This window comes from Peromyscus californicus, unplaced genomic scaffold (assembly GCF_007827085.1).
Source record: "Peromyscus californicus insignis strain IS unplaced genomic scaffold, ASM782708v3 Scaffold_7__1_contigs__length_154581171, whole genome shotgun sequence".
Classification (NCBI taxonomy): Eukaryota; Metazoa; Chordata; class Mammalia; order Rodentia; family Cricetidae; genus Peromyscus; species Peromyscus californicus.
The window spans coordinates 114,678,244-114,694,672 of NW_026294595.1; the positions used below are offsets into that span (position 1 = coordinate 114,678,244).

Genomic DNA, 16,429 nt, shown 5'->3' on the forward strand with positions numbered 1-16,429 from the left:
AAACCAAGAGACAAGCTAGAAAGCTTTTGCCATAAACTGGATTAGAAATGATGGCATCTGGGGTAGACTGGCAGCACTAACAGAATGATAAGTGGTCACATTTAAATACATTTACAGAAGAGAACAAAAACGAGATGTGGGCAGCACGGGAAGATCAAAGGATAGCGCCCCAATTTTGGCCTGAGCCACTGGGAAGATGAATTTGCAATCTGCTGTGTAGAAAAGATTTCAAGAGAACATGGTGTGAGTTGGGGACAAAATTGAGAGCCCATATTTGGACATGCTAAGTTTGAGATGTCCATTAGAAATATGAGCAGGTGTGTTTAACAAACCTGTGGATTATAAATGAGCTCTAGGGAGGACGCAATTTGGAGATAGACATGTACGAGACATCAGGATAGATGAAGGCTTGCCATCAGACTGGATGGGACACTAAAGGAATGGGTGTCCAAAGAAGGTAAGAAGAAGCTAAAGGCCTAGGCCTTTGATGATCAGATGCTGAGAAGTGAGAAAGATAGGAGGTATCAATACAGAAAACTGAGAAGTGGCAGTTCACGAGGTAAGGGAGACAATAGCAGAGTGAGCACTGGTCAAAGGCAGGAGTTCCAGAAGGAACAAACCCTTCAAACAGCTGTCAATGCTGCTCACAGTATTAATCACCTAGATTGAAGTTGCTAATAATTTTGACAAGAGAAGATGTGGAGTGGCAGAGAGAAAGCTTGCCTGAAATATATTCAAGAGTAAATAATCCCAGCACTTTCGAGGCACAGGCAGGAGGATCTCTGGAGGTTTGAGGCCAGCCTGGTCTACATAGTGAGCTCCAGGACAGTCGGATATATAGACAGAGACCCCATATGAAAATTAAATAAAAGAGAGCAACTGAAAAAAAAAACTAAAATAATGAACAAGCCTCAACAATTCCTAAACATTTCGCCTTGCAGGGTTGCTATGAGATGGAGAAAAGACTAGAAAGATTAAATCCCAAGTTGATTTGCACAAAACATTTTGAGGACAACTGGGGTATAGTTGCCAAAAGTGCCTGTGACACACATAAGACAAAAGATAAAGAATAATGACTGCTAGAAAAGAAGATGTGGCATGGTTTCCTGACTGATTTCAACATCCCTGAAAGAGCAGTACTGGCACTGGCAGACACTTGAGCATCAGTCCACCACTGATCCTTTATCCACTCCTGACAATGTTTCCATGAGTAGTTTTTAAGCATAGTCCCTCAAGCATCCTTCATGTGGGCAGGGCAGAGTGCAGGGATGGCTGAGAAATCAGGAAAAAGTGGCGAACTATCCAAGCTCTTAAGGAAGAGACTCCAGTCAGTAACTCAATGTAAACATACAATGTTTTCAATGTATGCAGCTTTAAAATCCCATCTACCTTTGTACTTACTTGGGCAAATCATAGTCATAGCTCTCCCAGGCCTCAGGTTTCTAGGACTGCCATAAAAGCAAAGAACCTAGACAATCAGGAAACACTGAACTCCAAAGCAACCAGGCAGCAGTTTTCTTGTCACCCCAAAACTCTTTAGAAACATGACGATTTCCTCCAATCTTCTTCCCCACTCATCTCATTATCCCACCCCCACCTTCAGAAGGCATTCCCTGGAAACCTGCCAGCCAACCGTGCCAGAGAAGTAAGCAAGCCAGCAGAGCAGGTAGGCTAGCTTCAGGTCTTCACCTTCCCTCCTCTCCTCAAATCCAACCCCCAGTCTCATCCCCAGCTCTATAGCAACCTACCTGTTGTGCCCTCTCCTCACTCTCAGTCCCCATTCCCAGGAGACTAAGCAGATCCTAGGGAAGACCCTGCTTCCCTCCCTCCTGTGGACCTCCTCAATCGCTCCTCCTAGCCCTTCCCCATTCCTAAGTGTAAGCTCCCAATACCCAGAAACACATTCTACACAGAAACCCCAGCGGTCACACCTATAAGGAACCCCAGAGCACTCCCTACAAGACAACACATAGCTACCACACTCTTAAAGAACCAGAGAAGGCAACAGAAACCAAGGAACAAAACACTCATCAAACCATCATGATATCAGTACCTTGAATTATAATCATCACAAACTCACTCAGATGCCTAGAAACCAGCACAGAAACAGCCAGAACAGTATGCCTCTACTAGAGCCCAGCAACCTACCACAGTAAACCCTAAGAAATGCAACATTGCTGAAACAAGACAAAGACCTTAAAAAAGTTTTTATGAATATGATAGAGGTCCTTGTTCTGGCTAGATTTATATCAACTTGAAACAAGCTATAGTCATCTGAGAGGAGGAGGAACCATGATTGAAAAAAATTCCTCCATAAGATCGAGCTGTGGGCCAGCCTATAAGGAATTTTCTTAATTAGTGATTGGTGTGGGGAAGGGCGGGCAATGCCACTCCAGGGCTCATGATCCTGTGTTCTATAAGAAAGCAAGCTGACCAAACCATGAGAAGCAAGCCAGTAAGCAGCACCCCTTCACAGCCTCTGCACCAGCTCCTGTCTCCAGACCTGCCCTGATTGAGACCTTGTCCTGACTACCTTCATGACGAACAGTGCTGTGTGGAAGTGTAAGTTAAATAGACCTTTTCCTCCCAAAATTGCTTTTTAGATATTGTGTTTCATTGCAGCAATAGGAACTCTAAGACAGTCCTTAAATAGTATATGAATAAATCCCTTAAATCTATGAAAACACAAACAAAAGAAGTAAATGAATACAACAGAAAAAAAAATAAAGGAAAGAACACCGTTCACAATAACCTCAAGTAATTAAAATATTTTGTGGTAACTATAACCATGAAAGTCAAAAACCTGTATGGTAAAAACTTTAAGACATTAAGAAAGAAATTGAAGAAGATATCAGATGACAGATCTCCTATGCTCATGATCAGTAGGATGAACACAGTAAAAATGGCCATCCTACCAAAAAGCAATCTACAGATTCAATGCAATTGCCCTTAAAATTCCAAAACAATTCTTCACAGATCTTGGAAAGGACAATTTTCAGCCTCAGATGAAACTACACACACACACACACACACAAAAGGATAGCTAAAACAATCCTAAATAATAAAAGAAGTGATGGAGATACCACCATCCTCAACCTCAAATTGTACTACAGAGCTATAATATCGGCACAAAAACAGACATGATGTTCAATGGAATCAAATTGAAGACTTAGACATAAATCCACATACCTATGAACACCATTTTTTTATAAAGACGACAGAAATACAAAGTGGAATAAAGACAGTATCTTCACAAAATGGTGCTGGTCAAACTGGATGGCTGCATGTCAAAGAGTGCCAATAGATCCATACTTATCACCCTGCATGAAACTCAACCTCAAATGGATCAGAAATCTCAACATAAAACCAGATACACTGAACCTAATAGTAGAGAAAGTCGAAAATAGCCTTGAACTTATTAGCACAGGAAAGTTTCTGAACAGACATTGTTAGCACAGGCACTAAGAAGATCCACAATTAATAAATGGAACCTCAGGAAACTGAGAAGCTTCTGCACTGCAAAGGACACCGTCATTCAGACAAAGCGGCAGCCTATAGAATAGGAAAAGATTTTTACCAGCTACACATCTGATAGAGGACTAATATCCAAAATGTATACAGAACACACACACTAAACTAGATATAAAGAAAACAAATAACCCAAATAAAAATGAGATATAGATCTAAACAGAGAATTCCCAAAAAAGGAAACTCAAATGGCTGAGAAACACTTAAGGAAATGTTCAGCATGCTTAGTCATCAGAGAAATGCAAATCAAAACTACTTTGAAATTTCAATGGCTAAGAGCAGTAAAACAAATGATAGCTCATGTTGGCAAGGATATTGAATAAAGTGAACACTCATTTATTGCTGGTGAGAGTGCAAATTTGCACAGCCACTATGGAAATTAGTGTGGTGGTTCCTCAGGAAGACAAGAATCAATCTACCTACAGATCCAGCTAAACCACTCTTTGGTATATACCCAAAGGAGGCTTCATCCTACCACAGAGACAACTGCTCAATCATGTTCATTGCTGCTCTATTCATAAAGCTAGAAATTGGAAACAACCTAGATGCCCATAATATTAGAATGGATAAGCAAAATGTGGTAGATTTACACATTGGAATATGACTCAGCCATTAAAAGAAAAAACAAACAAACATGAAATTCACAGATAAATGGATGGAACTAGAAAAAAAAAATCATCCTGAGTGAGGCAACCCAGACCCAGAAAGACAAATATGGTACATATTCACTTGTATACGAATATTAGCTATTAAGTCAATGATAACCAAGCCACAATCCACAAAACCACAGAGGTTAGGCACAGCATAAGGGACTGGGGATGGGGCTGCAAGCAGATAGATCTCCCTAGGAAAGGGAAACAGAACAGATAGCTGTGTTTGGATGGTGGAGTGCTGGAATGAGAAAAACAAGTAGGAAGTGGGAGGTAAGAGGGAATATGGTAAAAACAGCTAAAATTAAGGGGCATTTGAGGGGTAGTATGCAAACAATACAGTAGAAGCTTCCTAAAATAGGTACATATATGAGGGTAGTCTAAATGAAATCACCAAAATTGGGGAGATAGAGCCCCACTGGACGTTCGTGTCACCAAAGGAAGCTTCTGTTCCAGGAACTGGATACATATAATTGAGTTGTTGGCCAAAGGGGTCCATCCTATGGGGATGCACAAACAACCTAGACTATTTTCAAGACTACAGGTTGCTCTCCACAAACTAACAGTAAGGCCCTACTGCTGAAAACAACACAAACACAATTCATTGAACATGGAGAAGTAGAGCTGATGTCTACAAAGCAGTGGAGGAATGTTCCCCTTGCTCCACATACTCAACAACATGAGCTGCCACTTCTGTTTGTGAACTTAGCCATTCAAATCTCAGTGTCTTTTTGATTTACATTTCCCTAATGACTAAGGACATAGAACATTTCTTTAAGTGTTCTCAGCCATTTGAGATTCTTTTGATGATGATTCTCTGTTCAGATCTGTACATCATCATTTAACTGGATTATTTGGTTTTTTGATGTCTAGTTTCTTGAGTTATTTTTGATATTAGCCCTCTGTCAGATGTGGAGTTGTTGATGATCTTTTCCCATTCTGCAGGCTGTCATTTGTCCCTCTGACAGTGTCCTTTCCTTTACAGAAGCCTATCCCTTTCATGAGGTCCCAGGGTGGTAATTGTCGATCTTAGTGCCTGGACTGCTGGTGTTCTGTTCAGGAAGATGCCTCCTGTGCCAATGTGCTCAAGGCTATTTCCCCCACTTTCTCTTCTATCAGGTTCAGCATATCTGGATTTATGTTGAGAGGTCTTTGATCCACTTGGACTTGAGTTTTGTACAGGGTGATAGACATAAATCATTTCATTCTTCTTTATGAAAACATCCAGTTTGACCAGCACCGTTTGTTGAAGTGTTTTCTCTTTTCCATTGTATAATTTTTGGCTTCCTTGTCGAAAATCAGGTATCCATAGCTGTGTGGATTTACTTCTAGGTCTTAGATTCAATTCCATTGATCAACTCATCTGTTTTCATGCCAATACCATGCAGTTTTTATTAGTATTGCTCGACAGTACAGCTTGAAATCAGGGATGGTGATACCCTGGAAGTTCTTTTATTGTACAGGATTGTTTTAGCTATACTAGGTTTTTTGTTTTTCCATATGAAGTCAAATATTGTTCTTTGAAGGTCTGTAAAGAATTGTGTTGGGGGGGCGGGGCTGGAGAGATGGCTCAGAGGTTAAGAGCACTGGCTGCTCTTCCAGAGGTCCTGAGTTCAATTCTCAGCAACCACATGGTGGCTCACAACCATCTATAATGAGATCTGGTGCCCTCTTCTGGCCTGCAAGCAGCAGTATACATAATAAATAAATAGAAAAAAAAAGAAAAAGAAATTTTGGAATCGCTTATGTATATTAGCATATCATCTGTAAACAGCGGTACTTTGATTCTTCCTTTCCAATATGCATCCATTGATCTCCTTTTGTTGTCTAATTGCTCTAGCTAGAACTTCGAGTATTATATTGAATAGATATGGAGAGAGTGGAGAGCCTTTGACCTGTTCCTAATTTTAGTAGAATTGCTTTGAGTTTCTCTTCACTTAATTTGATTTTGGATATAGGCTTGCTGTAAATTGCCTTTATTATGTTTAGGTATGTCCCTTATATCCCTGATCTCCCCAAGACTTTTATATCATGAAGGGTGCTGGATTATGTCAAAGGCTTTTCACCATCTAATGAAAGGATCATGTGGCTTTTTTTCTTTCAGTTTATATGGTGGATTACATTGACAGATTTTCATATGTTGAACCATTGCTGCATCTCTGGAATGAAGCCTACTTGATCATGGTGGATATTTTTGATATTTCTTGGATACAGTTTTCGAGTATTTTATTGAGTATTTTTGCATCTATGTTCATGAGGGAAATTGGTCTGTAATTCTCTTTCTTTGTTGTGTTTTTGTGTGGTTTGGATATCAGAGTGATTATGGCCTCATAAAATGAATTTGGCAATGTTCCTTCTATTTCTATTTTGTGGAATAATGTGACAAGTGTTGGTTTTAGATCTTCTTTGAATGTCTGGTAGAATTCTGCACTAAAACCATTTGGCTCTGGGCTCTTTTAGAGCAAAATTTCACTAGACTTTCAAAGAAGAGCTAACACCAATATTCGTGAAATTATTCTACAAAACAGAAACAGAAAAAAAACATTATCAAATTCATTTTCTGTGGCCAGTCACCCTGATACCCAAACCACACAGAGAGTTAACAAAAAAGAGAATTTTTTTAACAGAATAGAAACACTCTAATTTTTTGTTTGTTTAGGGGGGTTTTTTATTTGTTTGTTTGTTTTAGAGTTTTGAGACAGTGTCTGACTATGTAGCCTAGGTTAGCCTTGAACTTGCTAAGTAGCCCCAGCAGGCCTTATACTTGTGATCCACTTACATTTGCCTCTAGAGTACCTGAATCTCTATTTTTGAGCCATTTCTGTTGAATAAGAATCCAAGTGTTATCCAAATTTAACATGATGTTTTCTGCACACACAGGAAACAAAGCTAAGTCCACTCACACAGCAAAAAGGTCTTGGGATGACCATCCTACATCAATGTTTCTTCATGCAGTACGTATTCCCCAACGTCTGCCTGATGAAACACCACAATTGCCATGGGGTCCATTTTTCTGTAGTCTTGAGTAGACTTTGTGGCCACTCCCAACCCCAAAGGAATGTCTGCTATGGAATAAACCACTGCTCTCTGGTACTGAGAAGTACTTTCAGTGAAAAGCTGCTCTGCTCCTGACTTTATCCACACTTTATACTTGGCATAGGGTGCAAGGTATCTGAGAGCTGTAACGTGCAACCAGAACTTGTGGGTCTTGGTAAACTTTCCAAAACATATCCCCAGTGACACTAGCTTATCCCCATAGATGTTAGTGGCCAGCTTCAGAATCATCACACTCACATAGTACATTCAGATTGTTGTTCAGGCAGAAATAGTAAGTACTGTTGGGCCTGTCCACCAGGAGCTATAGATTCTCCTTGATGTATTTTGAAATCTTCTCAAATATTACTTGGGTCTCTTCTTCAGTCAAGGGCTGCATTTTCCTGCTAGCTTTGGCTCCCAGGATCCTAGTGACTGGTTGGAAGACTTTTAATGAATGCTTCTATTTCATTGGGAGTTTATTTAAATTGTTTATCTGATCTTGATTTAACTTTGGTAAGTGGAATATATTGAGAAAATTGTCCATTTCTTTTAGACTTTCCAATTTGGGGGAGTACAAGTTTTTGAAGTATAACCTAATGATTCTTAGGACTTCCTCGGTGTCTGTTGTTACATCCCTCTTTTCCTTTCTGATTTTGTTAATTATCTCTCTCTGCCTTTTAGTTAGCTTGGATTAAATTTTGTCTACCTTGTTGATTTTTCTCAAAAAAACAACTCTCTGTTTCAATAATTATTTGTATTGTTCTCTGTTTCTATTTTTTTTTCCTTTAATTTCAGCCCTCAGTTTGATTATTTCCTGCCATCTACTCCTCTTAGGTGTGTTTGTTTCTTTTTGTTCTAAAGCTTTCAGGTACGCTGTTATGTCACTGGTATGAGACCTCTCCAACTTCTTCATGAAGGTACTTAGTGCTATGAACCTTCCTCTTAGCATCACTTGGATTTCCGTAAGTTTGGGTATATTGTGCATCATTTTCAGTGAATTCTAGGAAGTCTTTCATTTCCTTCTTTATTTCTTCCTTGACCCAGTGATAATCTCAGTAATTCTACTAAGAATTGTTCAGTTTCCATGGGTTTGTAGGCTTTCTGTTGTTTCTGGTGTTGTTGAAATCCAGCTTTAAACCACAGTGGTCTGATAAGATACAGGGGGTTATTTCAATTTTCTTGTGTCTGCTGAAATTTGCTTTATGTCCGAGTGCATGATCAATTTTATTAAAGGTTCAATGAGGTGCTGAGAAAAAGGTATATTCTTTGTGTTTGGGTGAAATGTTCTGTAAATATATGTTAGGTCCATTTGCATCATTATGTGTTAGTACTATTATTTCTCTGTTTAGGTTCTGTCTGGTCAACCTTTTCATTGGTAAGAGTGAGGTTCAATATGTGATTTAAACTTTAGTAATTTTTTCTTTTCTTTTTTTTTTTCTTTTCTTTTTTTTTTTACAAATGTGGGTGCCCTTGCATGTGGGGCATAGATGTTCAGAACTAGGACAGCATCCTGGTGTATTTTTCCTTTGACAAGTATGACATGTGCTTTTCCATATCTTTTGATTAATTCTGGTTTGACATCTATCTTGTTAGATATTAGAATAACTACATCAGCTTGCTTCTTAGGTCCCTTTGCTCGGAAAATCTCTTTCCAGCCCTTTATTCTGAGGTAATGTCTACCTTTGATGTTGAGTTGTGTTTCCTGTATGTGCAGAACGATGGATCCTCCTGTTATCGTTTGCATTCTGTTATCATGTATCTTTTAACTGGTGTATTCAGTCCATTGATATTGAGAGATAATAATGAGCAATTACTGTTAATTCCTGTTATTCTGGTGGTAGTGGTGGTGTGGGTGGATGTGTGGGTGTGTATGTATTTCCCTTCTTTGGATCTTGCTTGTTTGATATTATCTATTGCCTGCATTTTCATGGGGATAGTTAACTTCCTTGGGTTGGGGTTTTCCTTCTAGTACCTTCTGCAGAGCTGTATTTGTGGACAGATATTGTTTAAATTTGAATTTATCATGAAATATCTTATTTTCTCTATGTTGACTGAAGTTTTGCTGGGTATAGTAGTCTGGGCTGGCATGCATGGTCTCTTAGTGTCTGGCAAGACATCTGTCTAGAATCTTCTGGCTTTAAGAATCTCTGTTGAGAAGTCAGGAATAATTCTTACAGGTTGCTGTGGAATAATCCTTTTGTGAATATGTTTTGTTTTCATGGTTAATAAAAAAGCTGATTGGCCGATAGCTAGGCAGAACTTTTGGAGCACAGAAAATGCTGGGAGGAAGAAGAGTGGAGTCAGAGAAGTCACCAGCCAGTCACAGGGAGGTCACCAGGGGACACAGAGGGAGCAAAATATGCTGGAGGACAGGTAAAGCCATGAGCCACATGGCAATACATAGATTAATAGAAATAGGTTAATTTAACTTGTAAGAGCTAGTTAGTAATAAGTCTGAGCTATCAGCTGAGCATTTATAATTTATATTAAGTCTCCCTGTTGGTTATTTGGGAATTGGAAGAAGGAAAAGAAAAGTCCGCCACCAATAGGTCTGCTTTATATGTTACTTGGCCTTTTCCTTGCAGCTTTTAATATTCTTTCTTTGTTCTGTATGTTTAGTATTTTGATTATTATGTGGCATGGGGACTTTCTTTTCTGATCCAATCTATTTGATGTTCTTTAAGATTCTTGTACCTTTACAGGCATCTCCTTCTTTAGGTTAGGAAATTTTCTTCTATGATTTTGTTAAATATACTTTGTGGGGTTTTGAGCTGGGATTCTTCTCTTTCTTCCATTCCTATTATTCTTAGGTTTGGTCTTTTCATAGTGTACCAGATTTCCTGGATGTTTTTTGTGTTAGAAGTTTTTTAGATTTAACGTTTTCTTTGAAGGGTGAATCTATTTCTTCTATCGTACCTTCAACACCTAAGATTCTCTCTTCCATCTCTTGTATTCTGTTGATGCTTGCATCTGTAATTCCTTTTGTATACCCAGATTTTCCATTTCCGTAATTCCCTCAGTTTGTGTTTGCTTTATTGCTTATGTTTCAATTTTCATGTCTTGAACAGTTTACTTTACCTGTTTGCTTTTTGGCTTTCTTAGCATTCTTTAAGGGATTCATTGATTCCTTCCAATTTTTTGGTTGTCTTTTCCTTGATTTCTTTAAGACAGTTTTTCATTTCCTCTTTAAAGACCTTTATCATCTTCATAAAGTTGTTTTTAACATCTTTTTCTTATGCTTTGGCTGTGTTGGAATATTCAGGTCTTGCTGTTTTAGGATACCTGGGCTTTGGTGGTGCCACATTACCCTAGCTATTGTTGATTGTGGTTTCACACTGGTATTTAGGCATCTGAGTTTGGGATGATTTAGATCTAGGTCCTGATTTCTGAGTTGGTCTTTGTTGGATGGGTGTTTTGTTCCTTGGCTTCTGTTTCTACTTTGGTTTTCTAGTCTTTGGTTCTGGATTTCTGGAAGCCGGCATTTCCTCTGATCTGGTAGGTGTCAGGAGCCATTGTCATGAGCTACTGTGGGCCATGACACAATTACACCTTATAGCAATTGATAATTCAGATGTCAACCCACCAGCAGAATGTTCTCTGGTGGGTTTAACCTATCAAGCAAGGCTTGCAGGCCACCAATTCTGAATACTGTTGCTTCCAACTATAACTTCTTGTGCAATAACAGCTATGATATCTCCCCATTACCATGAATTTTCATCAAATGTGTACATGTAATCTCATGATTACATCTCAGTCTTATGAGTACATATATCTGTGGGTAGTCAGGAAGATGATTTTAATTTAGTTGTATAATTTTGATATATAGAAAATATAGTAGGATATGCTTCATAGCCAGATCTACTGTCCCATGAGACTGTAGACATTTAAAGCCTGCCTTGTTCCTTTTACTCAGGCTAACAAAATAACAATCTCACCTCAGTCTAACACAAACTGTACATGTTTAGCTCACATTTACCTCAGAGCAAGTTCAAACTAGACTAAAGGCCTTTGTAAATAGATCCTAAGTTTAAAACTTTGCAGTTATGCACAAGGTCAGAGTCACAAGTATCTACCAAGATTACTAACACAAAGCACCTTAAAGAAAGCATGCAAATTCTTCGCTTGCCAAGTCTGCTCACAATAGACCTATGTCTTGGGTTTTGTCTCATTTAGGTACTATGGCCCTCCCTATTACTCCTGAAACCTTGAAAATGTATGGTGCCAGGGTAAATGTCTCGGCTCCTTATCGCTTACCCTAGGAATGTGCTTTTGACCAATAAGAGGGAACTCCTGTAACTTTTTCTATTGTTCAAGCCTCCTGTGAAAGAAGACTTATTAGGTGAGATGAGAAGAGAAGAAGCAGGAAGATGAGAACAGAGAATTTGAGCTAAGAAATTATAGACAATTAGGCCAAGAAAATTAGAAGAGTAAAAAGAGAGAAAAGAGTAGAAGAATAAAGAGACATGGACAGATAGAACACGGTGTGAGCAGATTCATTCCTTCCCCATCAGATATTAGTTAGACACTTATTATAGTGTCTCCTTTGGACCCTGAGAGGAGGTCTTTAAGGCTGGCCCCTGAAGGCCCCATTAAGTAGGGAGTCTCTGTCCAAGTGGAAAGTTGGCCTTCCGGAAGTTAGCTTGGCCTTTGGTGCAGCAGGGGATCTCTGTTCTCCAGATTGGTGTAGCCTGCACCTGAGCAGCAGAAGTCTGTATTAACTGTTGTGGACTATGCCTAAGTGGCAGAAGTCCACTGGGGTTGGGGGCAGGGCCCAGCAGCAGGGTGGACAATGAGCTGGTGTACCCTGCTCCTGGGAGGCAGAAGTCCCCAGGTGTTAGAGGCAGGGCCAGGCAGTACAGCAGAAATGAGCTGGGATAGTGGGCTATGGGAAGGGTCTTTAGCAACAGAATCTAGGGAATGGGGCAGTTCAGCTGGCAGGTGGATCACTCACCTGTTCTTCTGACTGGTGTGGCCTGTCTTATTTTTTTTTTTAAATCTCTTTTTACCCTACAGGTTTTTGTGTGTCTATATTATGGCTTCCAGTTTCATGTTTTTATGGGATCCAAGAATGTGCAAACGAGTCAGTCTCTGAATCTGTATCTGTTTCTTGGGCTCCTCTCCTTCTGTAGACTTGTTTTGTCCTATTCTGATGTGTTCTTTATAGATATGCTTAATCTTCATAGGTAGGCAGTTAGATAGATAGATAGATAGATAGATAGATAGATAGATAGATAGATAGATAGACAGACAGATAGATATTATCCCTTAGAACACTGTTTATTTTATAATGGGAGATAGCAAGGGGGTGGATCTGGATAGAAGGGGAGGTGGAGAAGAACTGGGAATCGAGGAAGGGAAAACTCATAATCAGAATATATTATATGAGAAAAAATCCCTTTTCAAAACGCGGGAAATGATGAAGAGGAGGAGGATGAGGGAAAGGAAGAAAAGAAATCAGGCAAGAGAAGTGACAAGGAACAGAAGACAACCTTAAGGTCAACCAGAGCACAACCTCAATCTCCAGCTGGTTTCCTCCTCTGATCTTCTAATCCTTCATATGTTCTTCCTTTCTATGGCCAGAGACAAACAAGGATGTATCTTACAGTATACATCTCATCTGCTACTGAATAATTACGTACAAATCCAAATTCGGCAAAGATTTAAACCATAAAGTGTTATTTAAGATGATGAACCACCTTTAGAAAAAGTAAGCATCCTTCTAAAAGAGGCTGGAGCCACATGCTCATTACTTTTCTTTAAATGTTAGTTTCTCACCATGTGTAAAGCTCTATGTCAGGCACTCAAGAGATGCCAATCTACCCACAGCACTCCTTTCCTCAGAAGCCTGCCTTATTACTTCAAAAAGTTACAAGTGGCCGGGCGGTGGTGGCGCACGCCTTTAATCCCAGCACTCGGGAGGCAGAGCCAGGAGGATCTCTGTGAGTTCGAGGCCAGCCTGGGCTACAGAGCAAGATCCAAAAAGGCGCAAAGCTACACAGAGAAACCCTGTCTCGAAAAACAAACAAACAAACAAAAAAAAAAGTTACAAGTTACTTATTTTCATTTTTAAAAATGACAATAAGAAAAACTTTTAATAATTTACTAATTCTAAAATATGCCTTTTTCATATTTAAAAATTCTGATTAGACATAAGAAGTCACATCTGTAATCTTCAGCACTCAAGAGTAGGGGCAGCAGATGAAATTTCAAAGCCAGCTTTGGCCACTCAAAACTTGGTCTCAAAAGAAGGGGAGTAGGAGAAATGAGAGGAATGCTCGAGAATAAGAAGGTATGACGCTGTCCAATAAGCTATGGGAGTGATAGGGCTGTCACTGTTTCCCAATGCAAGCTGTTCTGTTTGGTGGTCTGTCTGTTGTGCGCCACATGAAAACTAGGTGTGTTCATTTTGCTTGCTGCTTACATTGTGTTCAAAGGATTGGGACTGAAATTTAAAATGACTAAATGTTAGGCACAGAATGGGAAGTGGGTTTATTGCCAGTAAAGCAAACACTTATCACTGAAGGAACATCCTCAGTTCCTTATTTTCTCATAAAGCAACAACCATGTGTTAAGTGAAATGAAAATGCTTCATCATTCTTCTATTGGTAATATTTTTGTTTCCCTTACTAGTATTAAATATTGTCTATTTTATAAAAGATGTGACATATAATAAATGGAACTTAATAGTGAAAGATGTGCACTGAGGACCTCTATGTCAACAGCGATGGCCAGTTATTCCTGTTGTGTTACTAACAACTAGCAACTACAACTACCAAGTGTGGACAAGAAGCAAGGTGACTGCTCTTCTTCACTCCTAGTGTTGAATAGTCCTATGACTCCAAAACATTTGTCAGTGTTTACAAGAGCAGTTCCTGTCCCATACACACCCCTACTCATTCCTCCCTACCCAATGATGAGAACAAGATGCTGAAGTTTATTCCTCGAGCTAATGACCAAATTGCTTATCTGGCCTTGGGAGAGCCCTATCCTGACCACAACTGTCTTTTCTCTGCTTTTCAATTATCACCTTCCAAGATATATAAACCAAAACACTAGCCAGGTCTCTGGATTTTCTACAACTGCTCAAGGCACAAGTCTTTTCTTATTCTGGACAATCACAAAATTCTGTGTTCCACCTTTCCTATGACTTGGATACTCCAACTCTGCCATGCATTTCCATCATCAACCTCACAACAACAGTCCCAAGGAAAACAAGAAAGAGCCAACACAGTCCTACACAAAGGAGGAGCACGGCATCTGTTCTATCATCCTCCAGTTCAAGCATTTCATCCTTTAACTTTGGAAGGTGCAACATGACATGTCTCATATCCACGTTCAAATGCAATTCTGGGTACCATGAACTGGAAACAACTGATGCAGGAGAGACAAAATGGGGAACAGAGAGGGAAAGGGAGCTTGTAAAGACCTTAATGGTGCAATTCTAGCTTTTCTTGCCATTGCATTCTACTTAACAGGATCAAATTTATAAAGTAGGTTCTTATTCTAGTTGCCACATCACCAGTTCTTAAAAACTGGGTTTTGTTGGTGAATAGGTAATCTCAAAGAGATTGAATCTCTTTCACAAAATGACACAGTTAGGCAGACTCTCAAGACAGTTCCAAATATCAAGATTTGAGGATAATACCAAAACAATTAACTAACTCAGTGAAGACATTTGCTAAAACCAACACAAGCACAATACATAATACTGACAGTTTTGTGAAAAAATACAAATGAAGCAATGCTTCATACTTCAGTTTGTTCATATAATTTTTCTTTAAAGACACAGGACTACATACATTAGCTAATTTCTGACATTGTGTGGCAAGATTTTTATGTTCCATCAAGATTAAACTGAAAATTAATGCATTACTGTATTTTGTTCTTCTGTTCAAAATAAAGGATGAAAAGCATTTTTACAGTTATATTGGTATGCTTTCAATTGATTATTGATTTGTATATCAAATAGCCTCATGACTCACAATCATATTTTCTGATACAAAGAAAGGAGATAGATAGAATGGAAGCCACACATGGCAGGTTAGAAAACACAAGTCTGAAAAACAAAGACAGGTCAGTAAAAATGGAAAGAAGCAATGAAATAGAATAGTGCTGTGGGATGGTCTGTATGTCAAATGTGTTGCTGATTGGTCAATGAATAAATCACTGATTGGCAGTGGCCAGGCAGGAAGTATAGGCGGGACTAACAGAGAGGAGAATTGAGAGAACAGGAAGCTGGGTGGGAGAGACACTGCCAGCCGCCATCAGGACAAGGAAGATGTAAAGTACCGGTAAGCCACAAGCCACATGGAAAGATATAGATTAATAGAAATGGATTAATTTAAGCTGTAAGAACAGTTAGCAAGAAGCCTGCCACGGCCATACAGTTTGTAACCAATATAAGTCTCTGTGTTTACTTGGTCGGGTCTGAGTGGCTGTGGGTCTTGCGGGTGAGAGAGATTTGTCCTGACTGTGGGCCAGGCAGGAAAACTCTAGCTACAGAATAGTGCCAATATCTAAAATTTTTAATATCCAAAAGAGGAGGATAGTGAGGGCAAGAAAACAGCTAAGAGAGTCAGTGAGATGATTCAGCAGGTAAAGACACTTATAGCTAAGCCTGTCAAGCTGAGTCTGATCCTTGGGAAACTATGGTGGGAAGAAAGAACTGACTTCTATGGGCTGTCCTCTGATCTCCACACATGCACTGTGACACACAGATATGGCCCCCATATACACAATAATATTAATGTAATTTTGAAATATTTTTAAGAAGAAAACCACTGGAGAAAGGTAGTCATAGGAAAAAAATACATACATAAAACTCACAGGAGAATACTTAACAGGAAGACAGAAAGGATGTATGTAGACTTCCAGAGAAAACCCATAGCAGACACAGATGTAGAAGTTAATAGGCAAAAAGAAAACAGTTGAAATCAGGAAGATAGCAAGGACACCAAATCAGCAAGAGAAAACATATAGGGAAATGAAGATAACCAAACCCCACAACTGTTTTCAAGAGGAAGAAAATCCTATAAAGGTACCTGAAATGAAGCAGGCCAGAGACAAAGGGGAAATAAAAGAAAAAATCAAGAGAGCGCCAAGTTCTACGCTATAATGGGCAATGTCTGTATTGTAGATGTTCTGTACAGAAAATGTCCACAATAGCCATGCTTTCTGTTTTGAAGAACTGTTAAGTGTGTGGCAAACATGAAAGA

The 16,429-nt window shown here is 39.2% G+C and overlaps 1 protein-coding gene and 1 pseudogene across 10 annotated transcripts in view; both read right to left on the bottom strand.

The window, feature by feature from the left end:
* Tasp1 (taspase 1) overlaps positions 1-16,429 on the bottom strand; it is a 257,060-nt gene that overhangs the window by 121,443 nt on the left and 119,188 nt on the right. The gene's annotated exons all lie outside the window — the stretch shown is intronic.
* Positions 4,638-8,601, bottom strand: LOC128100776 (60S ribosome subunit biogenesis protein NIP7 homolog; annotated as a pseudogene).